The following is a 25,836-nucleotide window of genomic DNA, read 5'->3' as shown; positions in this document are numbered from 1 at the left end:
GAAAAAAGAAAGTTTTTGGTAGGAAGGCGAAGGTGGTGGAAAAGAAAGTGTGAAAAAACCTGACATCTTACCCGCTCAGCCACCATGGGAAAGAAAGTGAACACTGTTTTAATTTAACAGTTAAAAAGTTAAATAACAGGCATCTGAATTTAATGAGGTCAAACATCACGCGACTTAACTTTGGCGCTGCAAGCCAGTTTCTGCATATTTGTTTGTTTCCCCTGCCAAGATATTGGGGAAAACAGCCCCCCCCTTAAAAGGGGAGTGAATAGCAATTGTCTGATATGACAGGGTTTTTTTCCCCAGCATTGATGAAACCTTATTACTTTCTGGACGTTCCAGCTCGTAAGGCCGAGAATACAAATTCGCTTTCACAGTGTCGCTTTTTTTATACGGAAAAGCCAAAGAAACACGCATAGACTAAAAAATATTGCGAAAAGAGCATGTAAAAGTCGCCCAAATTAAAGATACACACACCCTCATTTTGTAAATCGGAGATATTATAACCTACATAGTATATAAAAAGTCCTAAGAAACAGTGCCCCCATCCGAGCCCCCCCCCCCAAGCCTTTCCCGGACATACAAAAAATGCGCGCACACACACACATTTTGCCTTTTATATATAGATGCTTTGAGGGTTGTATTTTTCATGTTTTATCGCATCCCCAACAATATGAGAAGGATGTAAAATTATAGAAAAAAAAAAAATCCCAAATCTATTACTAACAAGGGTCCATTTTAAATGGCACATAAGCATACTCGTATCAATATACTTAATTAGAAGCTAAAAAAAAAAGACATAATTTCAAGAAAAAAAAGAAAATGAAGTAAACTACTAAGTTGGAGGTGGAGGGAGATTAAGGCCACTCAGAAATATGTCAATCAAATGAAGAACAATGATGACCCGGGGGAAAAAAAGGATGGATGTATTAGCATGGGCTAAATGCATTCACATGACACAACACTTCAGATGCCATTTGACTTTGAAATTATTTATAGCTTTATATTCAGATGCATTTTTCAGTTATATATATATATATATATATATATATATATATATACACACACACACACACACACACACACACACACACACACACACACACACACACTAGCATGCCGTTCAGCATACCCGAAAACCTTAAAAGGTAGTTATTTTAAAGAAAAATGTTAAGGTGGAAACAAGGTAAAAATTAAATTTAGATATCCTCAGTTTAAAAAAAAAAAAGGGATTTGTTTTACAGATTCGAAAAAATGGTCTTGACAATGAGTTAAAAATAAATGCAAGTTTCACAATATCTTTTTTATTCAATTGTTAGGTGAAAGTACAGAATAGTTAACAAAACACCCTTCTTTCCCCATGTTAAGAATGGGTTTCTAAATAACGTTATTATTTCAGCATGGTAGCATAAGTGCACAAGTACCTTTTATCTGTTACTAGCGGGGTTACCCAGTGTTACCCGGGTGTTTAGAGGTGTGTGTGTTGGGGGGGGGAAGGTAAATCAAAATAAAAGAATAAGCAAAGTAATGACCCTGTTTAAATATTATAAAAAAAAACAATGTTAAATGTTAAAACTTCTTAAAAAAATTGGAAAAAAACCCAAAAAAAACTAACGTGATGCAAATGAACAATGTTACAATTTCTTAAAATCGGAAAAACAAAAAAAAGAAAATGCGAACGTGATGAAAAAAAAACAGAAAAAAGAAAGATGAACGTGATGCAAAACAAACAATGTTAAAACTTCTTAAAAAAAAAATCTGAAAAATAAAAACAAAAAAACGGCGAACACGAAAAATGGCATAAATAACACTGTTTCAATATAATATTGTTTGGAAATCAAATTTGAAAAACTTGAAAATAATTTTTTTAAATCGACAAATTCAGAATAAAAAATGACTAGTAAGACGAAAGCAGAAAAACAATTTTCTATTTTTAAGAGAATGTTTTAGTCAGCTCAGCAAATTATGTTAGCATTAACGCTTAGCCAGCCGTTTTTCTGTTAATTTCTATAAAAGATAACATTTTAAAGAAATTTCCTCACAATTAATAATTATCAAATATTTACATATTCTACATGAAAATAATTCTGAAACTATTATCTATATGAAAATGGATTATATATGCCGATTTATCTTATCAATTTTGAAATATTCTACTCGGTCGTAACTTTGCTGCCTGTGATCGTGAAAATAAAAATCAAACACCAGTAGAGATGGACTTCTTTGTTTAGATAGTCTGTAAAATCTCAACCATACTCAATCAAATTTAACCCCGCGCATTTGTATCCAAATGTAACGTATAAAATGTAAACATTGAAAAAAGTTTCCCTTTTTGCTACCATCATTTTTTACCGTTTTTTCATTTTTAACTTGGAGCATAAAAATATTGAACACATAAAAGAAAAATAAATTAACATCATTGGAATGCTTATTTTATTCTCTTTCCATCAATGTAATTCTTTTAAAAATTGATTAACAAATAAAAAAGATATGACTTGTTGGAGCATATTAGGTATGTAATATTGCCGATATCCATGAAAATACAGCATACACGTATAATGCTAATATATATATATGTTATTTGTTTTTGTGATACATTTTGAATGAATTCAATTATTTACGAAATTGCATTTTTACCTAAATGCGAGTTGGGAATAATTTTCCCTTTAACCAACTTGGTACCCCCACATGGGTAGTGGCATATATATTGTTTTTAAAATATAATTATCCACTGACATGTGTTTTGTCATCTACGACTCATCAGAGTGGCTGAATCTAGCGAGATTCAAAATCGCGACCCTGCGGTAATGAGCCTAAACCCTTTATCCGCACGTCCATCCCGCTCGACTGTCTGGATGTATCGCAATGAAAAAATTATGCCTATCTTTTGCTAGCCTCAAAACCATTTGTGCATATATGCAAAACCTGTCTTGCACCCCAATAAGGACACTGCAAGCAAAACAGATCAAGTGTGCCAATTCTGTTTGTTTCGCCTGAAGAGTCACTTGTAAACACATTCATTTCGAGGGGGGGAGTAAAGAGGAGAAGTCAGGAGGGAGAACAGAAGACATGAAATAAAGGAGGTAGTCACGCTCAAAATCGAGAGGACAGCCACCATACATATACATATATGTGTGTGTACTAGTAGGTGGCTCGGTGTTGCCTGGCCACAAAATACGCTTAATTATAATTCATGCAGATTTTGTATTTATTTTTATAGAGCAAATTATCTATTAATTATTGTATTTTACCCAGCATATAGTAGTTATTTCAAAAGTAAAAGAAAACTGACTTGTGTGCCATTAGCTAGAATCATAAACAAAACATATAGCTCTCCAGCCTTATCCGTTAACATATGAAAATGGGTATAGTCAACTTACGCCAAGCTAGTGTTTTTTTTTTGTTTTTGCTTTTCAATTTTGACCTCTTATTGATTATTTTACTGGTTAAAAACAAAATTGAAAATGTGCTATTTCGTGTTTATTTCATGATTTGTAAATTGGAGGAGAGGTAAGAAGGAGAAAGTGAGTCTTTTGTAACTCTTGCATGACTACAAGGTTATTTATGAAACATAACTCTCCAACTCCTTCTCCCCCTCCTTCCACTTTTAAAAAACAATATGAAAATGGTTGTCCTTTCTTAGATTCAACAAATAGAAATCACCAATAAAATATTTTTTTACACTTGGATTTTCTTTTCACGAAAAAAAACTGACTACATATTTTCAATTGAAGAAAATATTTTAAAAGAATGGATTTATCTCTAAACAACAAGGGAGATAACTGTAACTTTGAATCTTATTAATGTTTATGCACCTATTTTGGATGACACACTGTTAACAATGTACTTGAAAACATTAAAGAAACTAAAAAAAGAATGTACATAAAAACTGTCAAACAGATATAAAAAAAAGAGGGGAGCATTTGTGATGATGACGAAATTTTTTGAATTTTTGAAGAATGCTATAGAATAAACAGCATACAGATTATAAAAAATAAAACATTAAATGCTTAGAAAAGGATGTTGGGTCAGTTTTTCAATGTAAATAGGATCCCTTTTTGTTTTTTTCCATTTTGTGATTTGTATTTACAAAGTAGGAAGAGGGGTAATTTTTAATGCTTTTCCATGAAATTGCTTTTTTCAAATATGAACTGGAATGTAAATAAAAATTGTCAGGGGGAAGGGGTTAAATTAATGCTGCATCATCATCATCAATTTAACGGCTGTTTTACATGGTAGCATGTGTTGGAAACTGACTTCCAAACTAACTTCCTTTCAAGTCCATTCTTATCACTTCCTCCCATGTTTTTTCTTGATCTTGAACAGAACCGGCCAACTTTGCTGGTCTATATCCACTGACAAAAACTCATCCATTCTTTCAACATGGTCATACTGTTGAAGTTTCCTGTTCTGCACACTTCCACACAAGGTCAAAGTCATTAGATCTAAGCACGTACACATTTATTGCATCAATCTCATATCATTTATCTCTATGCAACATATGTCCTTAACCTTCACTGATCATATTTCATTTTCATACATCACTGCGTGCAAAATATGTGATAGCGTCTTTGTTAGTAATGGCAAAAGTTCCCTTAACTTACTCCATACCTTTCGATCACAATAGCACTTGCTTCACTCTGATCTGCAATGGTTACATTAACGTAACAAAACCTTAAAAACAAACTCAATTGCTTTGCCATCCATATTTACTTTCTTTGCATATTCTAGTTAATTTTCTTTTAAATCACAATCTCAGAGTTGAATGTGGACCAGAATTTCTCAATCTTATTTTCTGACCTCTCTCAATGTCCCTTTATATCAACTTTAGTTTATACTTTTTACCACCTTTCTGCCTGCACCCCAAGAAAGTAGTTCAGATAGTATTATAACATTAAAACTAACTTCAAATCTAAATCAATGAATAATATTTTATTTAAATAAATTCATATATTTTCCTAATATATCAATAATAGTAAATTTATTAGCAAGTAAAAACTGCAACAAATTAATTTAAAAAAATAATTGTAACTAAAATTTAGTGAAAACATTTTTTAATTCTAAGTTTTACATGAAAAAAAATCCAAAAGGACATTTGATATAAAATTAAAAACATTAAGATAAAAATGGGTTTTTAGATTAATTTAACTTTATGAATGTATTGTTTTCAATATCAACTATAAAATACAGCATATATATATATTCTGTGTTCTTAAACCTTCTGTGATTCTTTGTGGATTTTTATTTTTCAGATTTAATCTTCTGACTCTTGAAAATATCTCATTGCTCTCAAAGTGGCTATATGGTTCCCATTTAGAAATTTTAAACCAGACTACGATTTTCTGTTGTTGTTTTCCTATACAAACCCCATTCTTTGACTATCTAATTCTGAAGTAAAGGTAACCCTAACTCAAAATCAAGATAATTTCCTTTTTGACTTTCTTCATTTGTTTGCAACATTTGGTTTAAAGAGGAAATTAAATTTTAGATAAAACTACAAACCTGAGTAAAATGAAATGAAATGGATTGGATTTGATCATTAAATGTACACTCAAATTAGTTTGTATTTACAGTCATTCAAAACCGGAATTGAAATGTTACTGCAAAACATACATGCATATTAGTAAATGCCAGGATGCCAACAATAGAGAAATAATACTCATTGTATCACTTTGAAACATGAGGAAATAGAAAAACTAAAACAGGAAACCATTAATGGAAAAACAACAAATTTCAGTGCGTGCATGATGGACAATCATTTCACAAAAACTCTTTTAAAAACTTCAATTTCATACTGAAAACATCTTGAAATTAATATTTAATATTTTCCAGCATTTTTAGTGGCATAAGTATACTAGTATAAGCCCACACCCACTTACTTATTTGTTGCCAATTTTGCAAAATAGTTTGCATATAAAAATTGATTACCCCCCACCACCTTCTCCTCCATTTTATCTTTCTCAAAGTTTGTGCTATCAATATCAATATATTTGCAAAAACATCAACACGTTTCCTGAAAGTCATATTTATTCTCATGATAGAATCCAACTAGTTAAACTGTCCGTTGCTTAAAGATAAGTATTTAACTGGTAGTTCTTACATTTTCTTTTCAGTGTGTTACACTATTCTTGTCAGTTCTCACACATATTTGACATTTAAAGAAAGGGAAAGAGAAAGCAAAAGATTATGATTATACATTTTGATTTGTTCAGACTGGATCTCTAAATTAAGTCAAAACTTTTAAATCTGTGTGTGTGTGTAAATCATTACATATTATAAATTAAATAAACAAATAAAATTAATACAATATTTAGAATCGATCATCTAATTTTAATTGTAAAATACTGATGATAATTATCTTAATTGTAAAATCTAAAAGCAATAACAAATTATTTTAATCATAAATAACCATAAATTAAACCATAAATGAATGTAAAAATAACTTTATATAAATATATTTTTATCACTTGTACTGATTGGACTATTGTTCTCCCCTTATGTACTATTTGTTCTCGCCTTATGTGTTATTTGTTCTCGCCTTATGTGTTATTTGTTCTCGCCTTATGTGTTATTTGTTCTCACCTTATGTGTTATTTGTTCTCGCCTTATGTGTTATTTGTTCTCGCCTTATGTGTTATTTGTTCTCACCTTATGTGTTATTTGTTCTCGCCTTATGTGTTATTTGTTTTCACCTTATGTACTATTTGTTCTCGCCTTATGTGTTATTTGTTCTCACCTTATGTGTTATTTGTTTTCACCTTATGTGTTATTTGTTCTCGCCTTATGTGTTATTTGTTCTCGCCTTATGTGTTATTTGTTCTCGCCTTATGTGTTATTTGTTCTCACCTTATGTGTTATTTGTTTTCACCTTATGTGTTATTTGTTCTCGCCTTATGTGCTATTTGTTCTCGCCTTATGTGTTATTTGTTCTCGCCTTATGTGTTATTTGTTTTCACCTTATGTGTTATTTGTTTTCACCTTATGTGTTATTTGTTCTCGCCTTATGTGTTATTTGCGCAACGTTTTGATCGGTTTGACCTTCGACCGTCATCATGTATGTTGGTTGTTGTTTGGAAAAAAAAAGAGAAAAGTTACTGGCTCCATAGATATTTTTGTATTCTTTCAGTTTGACTTTGTGGAACGAGGCCAAAATAATTAACAGGGATGCAAGGTGGAGAATCAGGACTCAAAAAATCAGCACAAATGTTAAAAAAAGACAAATTACTAAGAAATTAATAACATCGTAGGAAAAAACAAAAATTGTACACCCTTAAAATTTCGGCGATGGATGGGAGATAATCCCCTGTCAATCTTTATTAGAGTTGCCTCGTCTTTGTCAACAATTTTTTCACACATGCAAACAACAATCAACTGTCAAAGGCCAAATCCACCAAAACGTTGCACAAATAACACTCAAGATGAGAACAATAGTCCAATCAATACACGTAATACAAACAGTCCTCATCTCAAAAATTCACAACTTTAACTTATATTTAACTAGCCTGGGTGTCTGGCATTGCTCAGGAGTTTGGAGGTGTGCGTGGAGCAAAAAAAAAAGTGGTAGTAGGAAAGTAGGCTCAAACCCGTACTGCCAAGGTGGAAAAGAATGTGAAAATCAACGTGTTTGCTGTTGCGCCCATCGCCAAACTGCTAGATAATTGAAAAGACGCAATGACTTTCGAAAATATCGGCGAAAAAAGTGACCTCCCCCTGGAGAAAAGTGTCCAGTTGAGAGTGAAGATCTTGTGAAAATTTGTCACCTCTGTTGAAAGTTTTAGGCAGGCATACAAACATACATACATTCATATATACATTTAAAGACAGGTGAAATTTATATTATCTATAAATATAAAAGCGAAAATGTATGTATGTATGTATGTATGTTTGTTCGCTTTTCCTTGATGTCCACGAAAGGCTTCTTTCAAAGAAGCGCTTGCTCGCTTCACAACTTTTTAAAACTTTTTATATCATCTATAAATTGTAATATCTACGAATTATCCACGGAGCTCGCCTCTCTATTTAATTTTATTGACTTTCAAACCTTAATTATTCCACATTTCCCGCATCGGCACGCGTTACATTCGCTTTTCGGTATAAAAAAAGCGAACCTCGACTCTAATCACAGGCCCAGAGCCAGTTTGGTCAATGTCGACTTTGTCATATCAGACTGTAGCTTTCATTTCGCTCCTCCTAATAAACAGGGAACGGGTTTTTAAAAACAAACAAACCCATTTATTCAAAACTGTCCCGCACAAAATAACTGCTGAATACCTATCGCCGTCACGTCAATCAAAAACGCGCACCTGTTTTTTTTAAAACACTTTACTATTTTCCAACTGCGCGTCGTGAACGCTTCGGCTTTTTTTCACATACCCCGAAAAACACCCAGGCAACGCCGGGTTACCCTCGCTAGTAGATGATAAAATTAAAATAATTAAAAATAGAACAATTTTAATTGTAAAACATTTATTTGTATGATAAAATGTGTAATTAAAATCTTGATAGTTAACATAAATATAAAATAGAAAGCATGTCTTTCATTATAATCAAATATTTTTATTTTGATTGTAAATTACGACAAATATTTTTTCCTCAATTCTAAAATAAAAATATAATAAGTTTATTATTAAGTACTTTTAACTTTTAGTTGTAAAATGTTATTACTATTCATACTAATAAAAAGCAGAAGTAAAAAATAAACTTTGTAACTTAGCAACAAACTTAGATTATTAATGAAGCACAAAAATGTGTTTATTTCTCTGTGTATTTGAAATCATTTTGGCCAAATAGTCATAAGCAGTAATAAATATGAAATTAGTTGGAACTACATCGGTGATGACCGCTATGTTGTCAACATCCATGTTAGTGGTCTCTATGGTTGCCCGGTATCTTAATACTAAAAAACAATGTTTCGTTGTAGGCAAAAAAAATGATTATGCATTTATTATACCGATTTAATTTATATGCATTACATCATAATGAAGCTGTTCACACCAATTATTTGTAGAATTAACAGGAAGGCTACAGAAATTATGAATTGACATTTAATAAAATGATTTGGACTGACTTCACAAAATGTCCAATTCACTAATGTTCTCTCTTGATAATTCCAAGCAACTAAAAATGTCAAATCTGATATGGTAGAAGTTTTACAGCATTTCATGCGATGCGTGTGGTTTATAAATTGCCACACTCCTATTCTTTTTACACCGTGTCGGCACCAGGAGGTCAAGTAGCAGCAGCAGCAGCAAATTCCTAAAGGACAAGTATTAACAATTCTAATTATCATAAAAAGAATATGATGAATGCAGACGCAAACTTGCACAAACTAATCCATCATTTTATACACAGCTGTTGCGAGATAATGTCATAACAGTATCAGTAAAAAAACATGAAACTGCAGTAAAGGGTTAAAGAGTAATTGTGGAGTGCATTTTTATTAGTCATTAAATATTCAGTATTATTTAAATATAATTTCTCCCACTTTCAGTAGCAGTTTTGCTTGCCCAGTTAGTAGAGCACTATATGCCAACCATTTGGGCCCCAGTTTTGAATCTTGCTGTGTCTAGCTACACTAATAAACCATAGAGATGGTGGATACTCTATTATACAAATCTCACCTGTTTAAATGTATGTATGTTTGTATGTCTAGCAAAAAATTTCGACAGAGGTGACAGATCCTGACAAGATTGGTATCATTTTGAAGCTCAATGTCTCAGATGACAAATATCGAAAAATTGGCCAAAAATATTAATTCCTTCAACCTAAACTGGTCAGTTTTCAACAAAGAGGGATCGATTTTTGCAAACCACTTTTGCAAGTCATCGTATATTGGTTGGATTGATTTTGCCTAATTTTAACGTTCCAAACTTCCGGTCGCATCATGAAGCATTGGTAAGGCGTCAGATTTTCTTGCACTTTCTTTTCCATCTTCGCATCATAGGTTCGAGCCGGCCTGCCTACTAGCATTTTTTTTAACACCTCTCTTCACCCCCTGGCTGCCAACTGTTGTTTTGATTCCCTCCCACCCGCTACTACCACTTTTTTAACACCTCTCTCCACCCGGACTTCCTACTGTTATTTTACCCCCCCCCCCCCACACACACACACCTCTCCACACCCGGGTACCTCCGCTAGTTATATATATAACACATTGTACTCTAAAACTATAACACAGGTATACATTTACAGAATATACAATTGGATACAAAGTGCAGTAGAATTATTGAGAGGTGCAAGAAGTGTAATACAATGAAGACGGATAAGAATTTTGGATGGCAAAATTATTGAGGTTGTTCAGAAGTTTTGTTACTTTGGTTTTACCATCGGAACACAGGGAGGAGCTGAAACTAGTGTGATTGCAAGAATTAGGAAAGGATAAAATAAATTCAGGAAACTTTTGGTATTACTAACAGGCAGAGTGTTATAACTATCAACCAAGGGAAGAACCTATTAAGCGTGATAATGTATGGAAGTGATAACTAAGCGTGATAGAGAACATGCAATGGATGTGTTATTTTAATCTTAAAGACAGGCTGAAATCTGGTGAGCTCAGAGGAAAATTGGGTCTGTACAATATAGGGAGATGCATGCAGAACAGTAGACCTTGATGGTATGGTCACATTGAAAGAATGGGTGAGGGTTAGTAGATATAAAACAATTTGGATAGCAGTGTCAATTTACAGTAGAAAACATAGAAAAAGTGATAGGGAAGGACTTGAGAGAAAAAAGGTTAAATAAAGACCTGGCCAGAGATGGGTTAGTTTGGACATCAATTTAAAAAAGCCTGCCAACATGTACTATCAGGTAAAATGGATGTTACAATGAATATAACAAATCACAACCAAATAAAATTAGTATTTGTTAGAATTGAATAGAATAATGACCAATGAAATCTTTCAGCTATATAATAATAAAATAAGTTCATAAAAATGGATTCAGAAGATTGCAACAATGCGATCATGTTTCCATCTCACATTACATCAAGTTATTCATACTCTAATATTTGTATGTGCATGAAGAGAAATAGGTGGAAAATATTTGAAAATGATAAAATGTAAAATATTGTGTTTGATGTATTTTCAGAAAGAGGGGAGTATGATATGCACCATGAACGCAAGGAGAAAAGATGGAAATGTCTGAGATTGCAACAGAATGGGTGGGGCAGAATCATAGGGAACTAACTGACAGTTCATATATTTCACACCTACTTTTTGTTGACAAAATATATTATAGTTTAAAAAAAATCTTTTTCATTTTCTGAATACACACACAAACACACACACACACACACACACACACACACACATATCATTTTTCTCTTTATCTTCTTTGTTTTCCTTTTTTCCTTTACTTCCTATTCCTCTTTCTTTCTTTTTTTTTACTATAACTTTTTTTTTTTTTCCTTACATAATATATTGTTACATTTTGTTTGTATATTCTCTTTTCTTACCCCACTTAAGCTGAGCTTTATATATGCCTATCTCATATATTCACATTTTTCTGGCCTGGAATTTTGATGCCGGCTTTCTTTAAGAAATTTTTGGCCACTTTGGATATTTTATATTTTTATATCACAAGGTGCCTTCAATAAATTTCCAAATTTTTTTTTTGTACAGGCATTTAAAATTGCCATAGACTCTTGAAAATTCAGTATGTTATTACTATACATCTTATGAGATAACTAAACAATTTTTATGATTTCAGGTTCAAATGAACAGCTACAGCAGGAATTGGAATTCACCCTGCTAAGGCTTGATTGTCATGGTTGGTGAATTTCAAAAATGTAATCTCGGCGTGTGGATACTTTAGAAGAACGATATGCAATAAAATTCTGTTTTAAACTTGGAAAAAATGCCACAGAAACTTTTGCTTATTCCCTAAGTTCAAGGAAAACCTTAAAAGCTGTCGTTATGAGACATGAAAGAGGTTGTGACAAGGATCATTGGCACGCTCACACAACAGGATTTTTATGATGCCTTCCAGAAGTTATTAAAATGGTACAAGTGCATTGCAGCCAGAGTAGATTATTTCAAAGGGAACTAGAGTTTTATGTGTGTGTACTATCAATGAGCCTATACGAAAAAAGTTTTATGTGTGTACTATCAATAAAAATATCAATAGAGTTTTATGTGTGTACTATCAATAAAAGTGCCTATACGAAAAAAGTTTGGAAATTTATTTAAGGCACTTCATAATTCCATTTTTTGCATTAGTGGGATTTGAAGCTATTTTTTTTTTTAAAGTTCAATGGAATCCTATAGAGCTTTTTTTTTTAATTGTTTTTTCTTCTGCTGATTTTAATATACTCGGCTTTTCACTGTCTATAAATCATGTTCTGCACGATGATATTCAGACATGCCTGCATTTCCAAATTTAATGAGTGAATTGCCAACAGACGAAATTATGTTGAGGATATTTCCATCCCGGACACTTCTACCACCAGTTCATCAAATTTTAGATTACTTTCGTTTTTTTTTTTTTTTTTCAGAATGATACTTCAAGAACCTATAAAGTTTGAACTTTTTTTTCTCGTTATCCCTGCTTTTGCCGTTTCTCCCTTATTTCTCTTTATATATACTTTTGTTTTTCTTATCTATGTCCCCCACCCCATATTTTGTTTTTTACTCCCATTTAATAATCCCCATAACTTCATTTGCTGCTCCTACTGATTATATAGTCTTTTTCCTATTGATATATTCTTATATATATAATTTTTTAATTTCATTTCTAAACTAAATGTCCTTAAGCCGGTTTTTGTTTTTGTATAATGCCGAAATGACCTAAAGAAGTTTTTCTCCTCTTCATTTCTTATTGATCTGATAATATAATAAAGTTTTATATAACTTATTTTCCATCGGTTATTGCTCCTCTTAACTGTATAAAGCCATTACTATCTTCATAGGTTTACTATGCTTAAAGATTATATCTTTATCAGGTTCATATATATATATATATATATATATATATATATATATATATATATATACACACTAGAAGAAGGCCCAGTTTTGATTAATTAATTCCTTAAACAGAACTTTTGCACCACTTTCATACCCCTTTACAATATTAGAACCAAGATATAATGATAGTAAACCTTTTATGTAGAATCTTTTTTCTAATTCTTCTAATTTTGATCCATTACATGATTTTGATCCGAGAAAATGTTTAAAATTTTTACCTTAAGCGGTCTTAAAAAGAACTTGAATGCAAATTTGAAATATTTTAATTTTCGAATGAGATTCACAATAAATTTGTGCCTATATTATGCCCCCTTAAAAGTACTTTAAAGTACTCCAAGGAAACTGAAATTTGGTGAATATTTATTAATTAAGGTTTGATACTTATTGTTAACAATTTCGCAAAAATCAAAGATATCTGAATTTTCATGATGGTATTTCACTTCCTCTGTGCATGAACTTAAATTTAACTTAATATATGTTATATTAGCCACCCTTACACTTCGTAGTTTTGTTCTAAAATTCATAATGATCAATTAATTGATTTAGGACTGAACAAACATATGCCTAACTTGACATAGAAATATTAATCTTTCAGCTGGAAAAAGAGTTATACATTCAACATTTACCTAAAAAGGAAAGATAGTGTTCATAAGTTTAATTTTTTTGCACAATTGTAATTGAAAATAAATCAAAACGTTATTTGGCCTTATACCTTTCAATTATATAATTGAGTGCTTCTTTGATATGCAACTTTGCTTATGAGTGAAATACAAAAGATTAACAGATTTAATCATGATTGTCTGGAGGCATAGGTAAGCAAAAAGAAAAAGTTTTAAAAGTGTCACATCTTTTTTTTAAAACCTCTCACTCTTTCTGTTTTTGGTTCTACTGCAACCCTCTCTGATGCTATGATAATGGCTCAATATAACAAAACAAAACAAGAAAGAAAAAGAAATATCACTGACTGATGTTTTGACACAACTACCAGTAAAAATCGACCCTACCCGATTTCATGCACTAATTTAATCACTGATGACTATAAAAAAATTATTATTATTACAGTATTTTCTGTTTGCCATAATCAGGTTGGGGGTCACACTGAATCCAATGATGTAAGGTTTGAAATGCATCCTGTGTAGCTTTTGACTTTTAGCTGGAAATACAGAATTATGATTTTTTGTTTTATACAATAGATTATATTTTCAATCGTTGGTAAGGCAATTAATTTAGATGAAAGAAAATCTTTTGCAATGGTGGTAAACCTATTTCTAAAGAGAAAATGCTGCTAATTAACTGCAATCAGATAAAACCACAAAAGAGCCCATTAAGTTGGTAATGGACGACTTAAATATGAAGTGATAAGAGGAGCAGAATATGCACTTTTACCCATTCTTTCTCCCCCAAACACATGAATGGTGATACATAGATAAAAGCTCTATTCCAAAGACAGCATCACTCAAGAATTAACTCAACTTTTTCCTGTCAGTCTTATGAATTGTACATATTCTATGATGTACAATAATTTCCAGCTAATATTTTACTTCTTTGATAAACTGTATTCAATTCCTAGTTTTATCTGTTATAACTTTGTATTAGTGCACAAGCAGAGCTTGAAATGAAAATGTAATAAAAACAACAGAATTTTGAACTACTCTCAGACTATTTTTATGTCCTTACAAAGAATTGTGATAAGATTAGAAATCCAATTTTATTATGAAAACAAATAATACTAAATATGTATCGAGCACACCCAAGTCATTAAAGAACACTGCAACCTCTGCATGTGCCAAAGAGACATACCTTAATAATTTTATTGGAAAACAATATATTGCTCACAACCAATCTGTAACAATTAGTTATCATATGAAGTTATTTTATAACATTTTCAAAGTCAGACCTAAATAGCATTTAAGCTGAAAAACCAAACTTTGTATTAATTGTTCAGACTACTATTCTTGATTTTGATGTTATTCTCACAATGTTTCAATGTAACTTCTGACCCGCAATAAGATACACTTGAAAAAGATAGAAGTTACATCAGCTGAAACGTTGTGAGAATAACATCCAAGATGAGAACTAGTTTGAAAAATCCGAATCCAAATTATCAATCCTTATTTCCAAAATTCCAAATCATAAATCAAAATTTGCTTATGACTAACCAATTTTCATTTGTTATTATTATACCATGTTATTGCAATATAATAATGTACTCTGTTACAATTTAGTTTGAAAATTACTTAGTTCAGCTCAAAAACATTTTTCAAAGAAGTGCCTAAAAATGAAAATCAGCATTTGGAATTGAAGAATATACGCGTAATAGAAACTGTTTATTTAAATTTAAAAATGTGCAAACAAATGAAAATTAACAAAATAAATTGTCTGCATTCCAAACAACGTCAGATAAGTACAGCTAGAGAGATGATAAAAAAATGTTGTTTTCAACGACAAATGAACACAGATAAAAGCAGTTCAACGATGCATACAATTTTAATGTAAATCATCTTAACTATGACTAGTTTGACTAGTATTTGCTCTCTATATATCATTATATATATTATTAAATATATAAATTTTTAAGTTTGACATTAGTTGATAATCATGTTTTTACAAGTATTTACTTGAAAATGTATGATGACAAAAGGAATGAACAATAGTCCTTGGCAACTTGAAAAATAAAACTCATTATTTGTAACAACATCCATTTTATATAATAAATATATTCCTTTCTTGATACTTTCCATTTTCTCTTCTGCTTCCTTCCTCTATCTCCTTCCCTTGCTCTTTCACAAGAGATGTTGTGAGTTTGTCTCTGCTATATCGTTATTTTCAATGCAAATGCTCGGCTGAGCTCCAATCTATGGTCTCTACTCGCCAAACTTTCACAAGAAACACCTGTCTAGCAGAAAACACTATCAATAATTTTACCCACTCTTTATCTGTGCCTAAACCTAAACGTAGATTCCATGAGAAAAGCTTCTTTCTTAGAATTGCACGCCTATGGAATTGTCTTCTGTTTTCCTGCTTTCCAGCTGACTACAATATGGCTGTCTTCAAGTCTAATGTAAACAAGTTTTTGATGAGCCGTTCCACATAAACTAACAAATTTACTGAATTTCCATTACTAACGATTACTATATTGTCCAATTTCTACTGTACAGTCTTTAACCCTTATCCTCGAATGGCCTCTTGGTCTTGATAAGTGGTAAAAGTATGTAAAAAAAAAAAAAACTGCTTTCCAGCTGACTACAACATTGTTATTTTCAAGTGAAATGTTAACAAATAAGTGTTGAGCTGTCGTCTTAAGGAATCAAATTCTGCCGATCGCATGCACCATTCTCAATCTCCTCATAGTATTATTCATCATTTAACCAACAACAATATTAATAATTATCCTTAAGTCGCTATTGGACTTGGTAAATGGTGACTCATCAGTACAAAATAAGAAGATCCACAGAGTCTTAGTCATATACAAACGTAAGTGAACTAAATTTTGTAATGTTCATCTATTTGTCACTAAAAGTGGGAAACGTGTCAAAATAATAACACCATTTTCTTGATTTCACATTTGTCTTGCAGTTAGCAACAATGTAAAGAAATATGTTAATTAATGTAATCGTCTCTACTGAATGATGAATGAAACCAACAACATTTTCCTTGTGATTTTCATATGACGATTGATAATTTGCATTGTGTGGATTTGTGGTGCAACAGATAAAGTGCAAAGTAATAATCAGTTCTAAGTGATAGACTTCTGGGAATTGAAGGTTCAGTCCTCACTAGAGGTATTACTAAGAATATAATTATGAATTACTTTGAATTCCTACTCAGCCATGGCTTACAGAACGAAAACAAGCTACTCTCAAAAAGTTGTGTTTGAAGGCTATATCAAGACAGTTTGTACGACATTATGTTGGCAAATAAATTAATATAATAGAAAATTATTGAAAATTTCTTCTAATATTGTCATTACTCTTTCATATACTAACTCATGTCCATGTTGTTTCCTACAAACCGCATTGATATAGCCTTCAAACACAATTCCTTTCATAATAATATTGGGATATATTAATTAATTTTGCCCTTCAATACTATTTAAAAGAAGCCAATTTTTAAGTATAATTGTTAGCAATAAAATCCCCTTTTTCTTTGATCAAGAAAATTGACAATATGGATTGAACCAAAAAAAAAAAAAAAAGGACAAAAAGAAATTAAGAAATAAAAAAGCTTCCACCTCACCCACTTTCCCCTCGGGCAAATCCTTTTAAGAGACAAAAATGGCTGGCAAAACAAAACATTTAAAATTTAAATCTGATGAAATTTCTTTCAATGAATTTCGTAATGTTCACATTCTTGGGGTAATTAATCTTACTTTAGGCAAGATCTTATATACAAAGCATGAAAAAAAAAAAAATAAATAAATAACAGAAAAAAAAAAAGAAGATTAACAAACATATACTAAACTGTCTGCCTCTAAAGGAAGGGATAATGCCTAGAAGGATAGTATGATGATGAATGAACATATATTACCCAAAGGAGAAAGTCATGATTGGATAGCTGATGTCAGTACAACAGAACAAATAGTAAAGTAATCCTTTACCCATTAAAATGAAAAAGGTAATTCCTGGGGGCATAGTAGGAGGACAGCAATACAGATAATGCAATACTCCCCCTGAATTGTGCATTGCGCGGTAGTAATAGTATAGTTTAAGCTTCAGATAGTTATCAAATCTCCATTATTAACTCCTCTGTTGCTATTTTGTTTCTGCCATTCGCAACCATTGGCACCTCTGATCTCCATCATGTCTTACTGATGACACTAACAATTTATCAGCATCATTGATCAAGATAAATCTGACAATTACAAATAAAATTGCTTTGTATTAAATTTCTATTTCATTTTCTTTATCCTTTTTTGTGGACATTATTTTTCATCCTCTAAATATGGTTATGGTCATTTCATGAAATTGGAAATGAGATTAATTTTTTTAGTCTTGTATCCTATTCTGCCATCTAATGTCTGCAAAGATCAACGTAGACATTTCTGATTCAGACAGCTTTATATTGATTGCTTCCAGATTATAGAAATAAAAACAACTCAAATGAAAAGTCATTTTGTTTTTTTTTATTTAAAAATGGAGAGAAAGTGCAATCTGGCAGAATGAGTTCAGCAGTTTTTGCTTTGTTACTAAGATAATGGAAGGAAAGAAATGAAAATCAGGAAATATGCAATGAACGATGTCCACTAATTGACCAGTTCTGGAATTAAGTGTGTTATCTTCCAAGATAATGCTGATGAAATAGTGAAATTGATGTTTTGCATAAACTGACTGATAAAAAATAAAGACACAACATTTCAGAGATGAAGATGGCTCATCCTTTTTATTTTATGAACACCGGAAATTTGTTGTAAAAACTAATTAACAAAATATATGAGGAGAAAGGGAATATTCTTTCCTTTCGATGGAGGAACAACTAAAAAGTGGATCGTGGAAGATAAAATAAAGCTCATTAATTTTCTGTAGAGATAAAGGAAATATGTAAATTATTATTTACATATTAGACAAAATGAGAAAAGAGAGAGAAGATTAAAAAAAAAAAAAAAAGAAATAAGGAAGGAAAAATTAAAAAAAACGAGAAGTGAAAAAAAAGACCAGAAATTAAAGGAATTTTTTCTTTATCAAAAATTCAAACTAAAATATTAGACTTTGATATGAGAAAATTGAACAGGAGAGAAAACATAATGTCTGAAAGTGTTTAATATTTCCTAAAAGAAAAAAAATGTGTGTCAATTCTATAGACTTTTATACTTTATGCAATCTTAAAAGATTCTATGGAATTTTGTGTTAATTTATCTTTTTGTTTGTTTAAGTTAAGACGGTTTCGTCTGGAGTAAGTTATCCAAATTTCAGCTGTGATGATCCTATAAAGCAACAGATGTTGAGTCTATTAAGTCAACCAGAAAGAGAAATAATTGAAGGTTCATAAGATAAGCAGCATGTATATTTGTAATTTATTCACCTCATTAGAGTAATATGAGCGTGCACATAATTTCTCTATGGAGAGAAGGAGAGTAGTGGGAGTCCATTCCATCTCATTCCTTCTCTAAAAACTAAAGCAAAATCAATTTTAAATTAGATTTTAAAATCTGAAAGCCTGAACACTTATTTTAAAAGAAAATATGAATTGATCAAAAAATGCAAGTTTTATCATAATTCAACACAAATAGTACCATCAATTATACTTATTTGTCTTTGGAGTTAGGCTCCAAATTTTAGGCATGTGACCGTTTGAGAGAATTTGAATTGTTGCTCCTCCCTTCTATGAACCATGTGAGAAGATGAGATGGAGTTTTTTCTTGCTTTAGTCTTAAATAGATCTGAACATCGTGTTAAAATAATTGTGTTGTTAACCACATTATGCTGTAAATTTGTTCTGATGTTAAGATATGTCTATAGATTCCAAATTAGTTATATATATGCAATAGATTCCAAATTAATTATATATATGCTATAGATTCCAAATTAGTTATATATATGCTATAGATTCCAAATTAGTTATATATATGCTGTAGATTCTAAATTAGTTATATATATACTATAGATTCCAAATTAGTTATATATATATGTCTATAGATTCTAAATTAGTTATATATATGTCTATAGATTCCAAATTAGTTATATATATGCTATAGATTCCAACTTAGTTATATATATTCTATAGATTCCAAATTAGTTATATATATGCTATAGATTCTAAATTAGTTATATATATGTCTATAGATTCCAAATTAGTTATATATATGTCTATAGATTCCAAATTAGTTATATATATGTCTATAGATTCCAAATTAGTTATATATATGCTATAGATTCCAAATTAGTTATATATATGTCTATAGATTCCAAATTAGTTATATATATGCTATAGATTCTAAATTAGTTATATATATGTCTGTAGATTCTAAATTAGTTATATATATGCTATTGATTCCAAATTAGTTATATATGCTTTAGATTCCAAATTAGTTATATATATGCTATAGATTCTAAATTAGTTATATATATGCTATAGATTCTAAATTAGTTATATATATGCTATAGATTCTAAATTAGTTATATATATGCTATAGATTCCAAATTAGTTGTATATATGCTATAGATTCCAAATTAGCTATATATATGCTATAGATTCCAAATTAGTTATATATATGCTATAGATTCCAAATTAGTTATATATATGCTATAGATTCTAAATTAGTTATATATATGTCTATAGATTCCAAATTAGTTATATATATGCTATAGATTCTAAATTAGTTATATATATGTCTATAGATTCCAAATTAGTTATATATATGCTATATATTCCAAATTAGTTATATATATGCTATAGATTCTAAATTAGTTATATATATGCTATAGATTCCAAATTAGTTATATATATGTCTATAGATTCCAAATTAGTTATATACATATATATATATGCTATAGATTCCAAATTAGTTATATATATGTCTATAGATTCCAAATAAGTTATATATATGCTATAGATTCTAAATTAGTTATATATATGCTATAGATTCCAAATTAGTTATATATATGCTATAGATTCTAAATTAGTTATATATATGCTATAGATTCCAAATTAGTTATATATATGTCTATAGATTCCAAATTAGTTATATATATGTCTATAGATTCCAAATTAGTTATATATACTATAGATTCCAAATTAGTTATATATATGCTATAGATTCCAAATTAGTTATATATATGTCTATAGATTCCAAATTAGTTATATATATGCTATAGATTCTAAATTAGTTATATATATGTCTTTAGATTCTAAATTAGTTATATATATGTCTATAGATTCTAAATTAGTTATATATATGCTATAGATTCCAAATTAGTTATATATATGGTATAGATTCCAAATTAGTTATATATATGCTATAGATTCCAAATTAGTTATATATATGTCGATAGATTCCAACTTAGTTATATATATTCTATAGATTCCAAATTAGTTATATATATGCTATAGATTCTAAATTAGTTATATATATGCTATAGATTCTAAATTAGTTATATATATGTCTACAGATTCCAAATTAGTTATATATATGCTATAGATTCCAAATTAGTTATATATATGCTATAGATTCTAAATTAGTTATATATATGCTATAGATTCTAAATAAGTTATATATATGCTATAGATTCTAAATTAGTTATGTATATTCTATAGATTCTAAATTAGTTATATATATGCTATAGATTCCAAATTAGTTATATATATGCTATAGATTCTAAATTAGTTATATATATGCTATAGATTCCAAATTAGTTATATATATGCTATAGATTCCAAATTAGTTATATATATACTATAGATTCTAAATTAGTTATATATATGTCTATAGATTCCAAATTAGTTATATATATGTCTATAGATTCCAAATTAGTTATATATATATGCTATAGATTCCAAATTAGTTATATATATGCTATAGATTCTAAATTAGTTATATATATGTCTATAGATTCCAAATTAGTTATATATATGCTATAGATTCCAAATTAGTTATATATATGCTATAGATTCCAAATTAGTTATATATATATATATATATATATATATATATGTCTATAGATTAGAAATTAGTTATATATATGCTATAGATTCCAAATTAGTTATATATATGTCTATAGATTCTAAATTAGTTATATATATGTCTATAGATTCCAAATTAGTTATATATATGCTATATATTCCAAATTAGTTATATATATGCTATAGATTCCAAATTAGTTATATATATGCTATAGATTCTAAATTAGTTATATATATGCTATAGATTCCAAATTAGTTATATATATGTCTATAGATTCCAAATTAGTTATATATATATATATATATATGCTATAGATTCCAAATTAGTTATATATATGTCTATAGATTCCAAATTAGTTATATATATGCTATAGATTCTAAATTAGTTATATATATGCTATAGATTCCAAATTAGTTATATATATGCTATAGATTCTAAATTAGTTATATATATGCTATAGATTCCAAATTAGTTATATATATGTCTATAGATTCCAAATTAGTTATATATATGTCTATAGATTCCAAATTAGTTATATATACTATAGATTCCAAATTAGTTATATATATGCTATAGAGTCCAAATTAGTTATATATATGTCTATAGATTCCAAATTAGTTATATATATGCTATAGATTCTAAATTAGTTATATATATGTCTTTAGATTCTAAATTAGTTATATATATGTCTATAGATTCTAAATTAGTTATATATATGCTATAGATTCCAAATTAGTTATATATATGGTATAGATTCCAAATTAGTTATATATATGCTATAGATTCCAAATTAGTTATATATATGTCGATAGATTCCAAATTAGTTATATATATGTCGATAGATTCCAAATTAGTTATATATATTCTATAGATTCCAAATTAGTTATATATATGCTATAGATTCTAAATTAGTTATATATATGTCTACAGATTCCAAATTAGTTATATATATGCTATAGATTCCAAATTAGTTATATATATGCTATAGATTCCAAATTAGTTATATATATGCTATAGATTCCAAATTAGTTATATATATGCTATAGATTCTAAATTAGTTATATATATGCTATAGATTCTAAATTAGTTATGTATATTCTATAGATTCTAAATTAGTTATATATATGCTATAGATTCCAAATTAGTTATATATATGCTATAGATTCTAAATTAGTTATATATATGCTATAGATTCCAAATTAGTTATATATATGCTATAGATTCCAAATTAGTTATATATATACTATAGATTCTAAATTAGTTATATATATGTCTATAGATTCCAAATTAGTTATATATATGTCTATAGATTCCAAATTAGTTATATATATATGCTATAGATTCCAAATTAGTTATATATATGCTATAGATTCTAAATTAGTTATATATATGTCTATAGATTCCAAATTAGTTATATATATGCTATAGATTCCAAATTAGTTATATATATGCTATAGATTCCAAATTAGTTATATATATATATATATATATGTCTATAGATTCGAAATTAGTTACATATATGCTATAGATTCCAAATTAGTTATATATATGTCTATACATTCCAAATTAGTTATATATATGTCTATAGAATCCAAATTAGTTACATATATGCTATAGATTCTAAATTAGTTATATATATGTCTATAGATTCCAAATTAGTTATATATATGTCGATAGATTCCAAATTAGTTATATATATGTCGATAGATTCCAAATTAGTTATATATATGTCGATAGATTCCAAATTAGTTATATATATGCTATAGATTCCAAATTAGTTATATATATTCTATAGATTCCAAATTAGTTATATATATGGTATAGATTCCAAATTAGTGATATATATGCTATAGATTCCAAATTAGTTATATATATGTCGATAGATTCCAAATTAGTTATATATATTCTATAGATTCCAAATTAGTTATATATATGCTATAGATTCCAAATTAGTTATATATATTCTATAGATTCCAAATTAGTTATATATATGCTATAGATTCCAAATTAGTTATATATATGCTCAAGGCACATGTTTTGATAACCTGGCATGCTGGTATTATGACATATATTGCACTAATGTCTGGGTTGGTTGGTTGTTTTTGTTTTACGGCATATCAACCTTTTTCAGGTTATTTAATGCCGAATCTAGTTATTTTGAGGAACGATTTTAATGGAGTATATTTGTTTTTTTTTAAGTTAGATTCTATTTAACCCATAGTTGGGACCCTAACAGGTACTACCACTCCGGGTCAGAGTGGACCTGGGAGCAATGGCAATTAAAGGGTGGGTCTACACTCCCCAAGGGCCGCAAGGTGGGGCCTCACTATCGGATATAGTTTAAGGTCATATCCAGGACCCTAATGTCTGGGAGAATGGTATTATGACAACAAAACTGATACTACCCTACTCCTTCCCAAATTGAGCACTGAAAAGAGTACATTGGTCTAAATAGTTTGTAAACTAAATTCAGCATTAAAAGATAGTAATAATATAGTTTCGGCTTCAGGCAGACAGCTACAAAATCTCCATTAGTAATAGATGCCTAAAAAGAAAATTTTAAAAGCAAAAATTAAAGTATATTAAGTTGTTTCATTATAAACTAATAGATACCACTGGCGTTGCCTAGAAATAAATGGAGACCATTGTGCACCAAACCCTAAGCCCATATTACTATTTTTTTTTTTCATTTTCAATTCTCAAATTAAGTTTTACTTGAGACAAGTTGTGTTTGATCTTCACATAAAGCTTTGTTTTTAAATACATCCTCGGACAACATATTTATATTATGGCCATATAGCACAAAACAGAAAGAAGTAAATTTTGGTTGTGTAGAAAAAATGGTTTCTAATTTATTAAACAAATATGGAATGTCCATAAGAGAAATGTACTAAGCCAGAGGCTTGGATGCGATGCTATATTCCATTTTTTTTTTTTTTATTCTGAGAAAACGCAAGAATTCAGAAACAGAGAATCAGTTTACATTTCTTTCTGTAAATTTACTAAATCCTATTATATAACAATAAAAATAATAATGATGACCTCCCTTCTATACACACACACACACACACACACACACACACACACACACACACACATAACTAATGAAGGCTAATCGAACACAAGTAAATTGAAATAAAAATAAAACAAAAATATAGCCGAAACTTCCACAGAACAGCTAAGTTGAAAAGTTCTTGCTTCTTTAAGAAGCTGTCTGTAGGTTGAAAACATCCCGCATCATGAAGACATTAAGAACCTGAAGAATTAAGTTTCCTTTGCACAAAGTGTACCCTGACATATCTAATGAAGAATTATTTTTCTTTATAAAAGAAATGATCTTGGAGTTATTGTTTTGATTTGAAAACCCAGTTAATTACAGCACCGACACCATAACCAACCTAGACTGCATTGAGAAGAGCAATATATCAGTGACACCAAAGAATCTACGAAAAGGAAATAATGAATGGCCAACCAGAGTTCAAAAGGTATTGCCACACAGACTTAGGGTCATGCATGTTTTGTGTGTCCTGAGCACCAGAGCAGTAGTTCCACTGACTAGTGAGTCTGGTCACCCTGGAAGGGTCAACTACTAGACTACTAGTCAACTACTAAAAGGGTCAGTGCACATTTTCTTGCCCGTGTGTATGACAAGGATCCGCCTACGATGGTACTACATGGTGAGTAAATAAAAATAATAATAATAATAATAATATTAATAATAATAATAATAATAATAATATCTGTATTCATAAGGAGTAATATAAGTAGATAAAATGATCTATAAATTTTATCTATAATTCTTTTTGAAATATAATATGCATAATTGAAATGCTTAACTTGGATTTGATTTATTTTCATTGCGATGGTTTAGAAATCTTACATTAATCTATGTCACAGGTTTGAATCTCAGATTGCAATTGCAGCATTTATCAAATATTGTGATTAGAACTTTAAAATTCTTTTTTCTTTAGCATAGGACTGGGATATTCTTCAAAATGCCAATTACCTGCTATTTAGAGATTTAAACCAGATGTTTTTTTTTTTTTGGTCATTATTTACATTCCCTGAAAGACTTACTTTTTCATTCTTCTTCTTATAAAGCCTTAGTTGCTATTATAATGTGAAAATATTGATGTCATATGAAACACTCACCTAAAATATATATACATATATATATATATGATGAAAATAATGGAAATAGTATTCCGAAAAAATAGAGAAATAAAAAGGAACAAACCGTATTATGTGTTCATCAAC

General features: G+C 29.5%; 1 protein-coding gene across 1 annotated transcript in view; it reads right to left on the bottom strand.

Moving 5' to 3' along the window:
* Positions 1–25,836, bottom strand: part of LOC145278210 (uncharacterized) — a 238,015-nt gene that overhangs the window by 138,504 nt on the left and 73,675 nt on the right. The window lies entirely within an intron of this gene.

This window comes from Euprymna scolopes, chromosome 6 (genome assembly GCF_053919585.1).
Source record: "Euprymna scolopes isolate OS-2025 chromosome 6, ASM5391958v1, whole genome shotgun sequence".
Taxonomy (NCBI): Eukaryota; Metazoa; Mollusca; class Cephalopoda; order Sepiida; family Sepiolidae; genus Euprymna; species Euprymna scolopes.
This window is presented reverse-complemented; position numbering and strand designations above follow the sequence as displayed.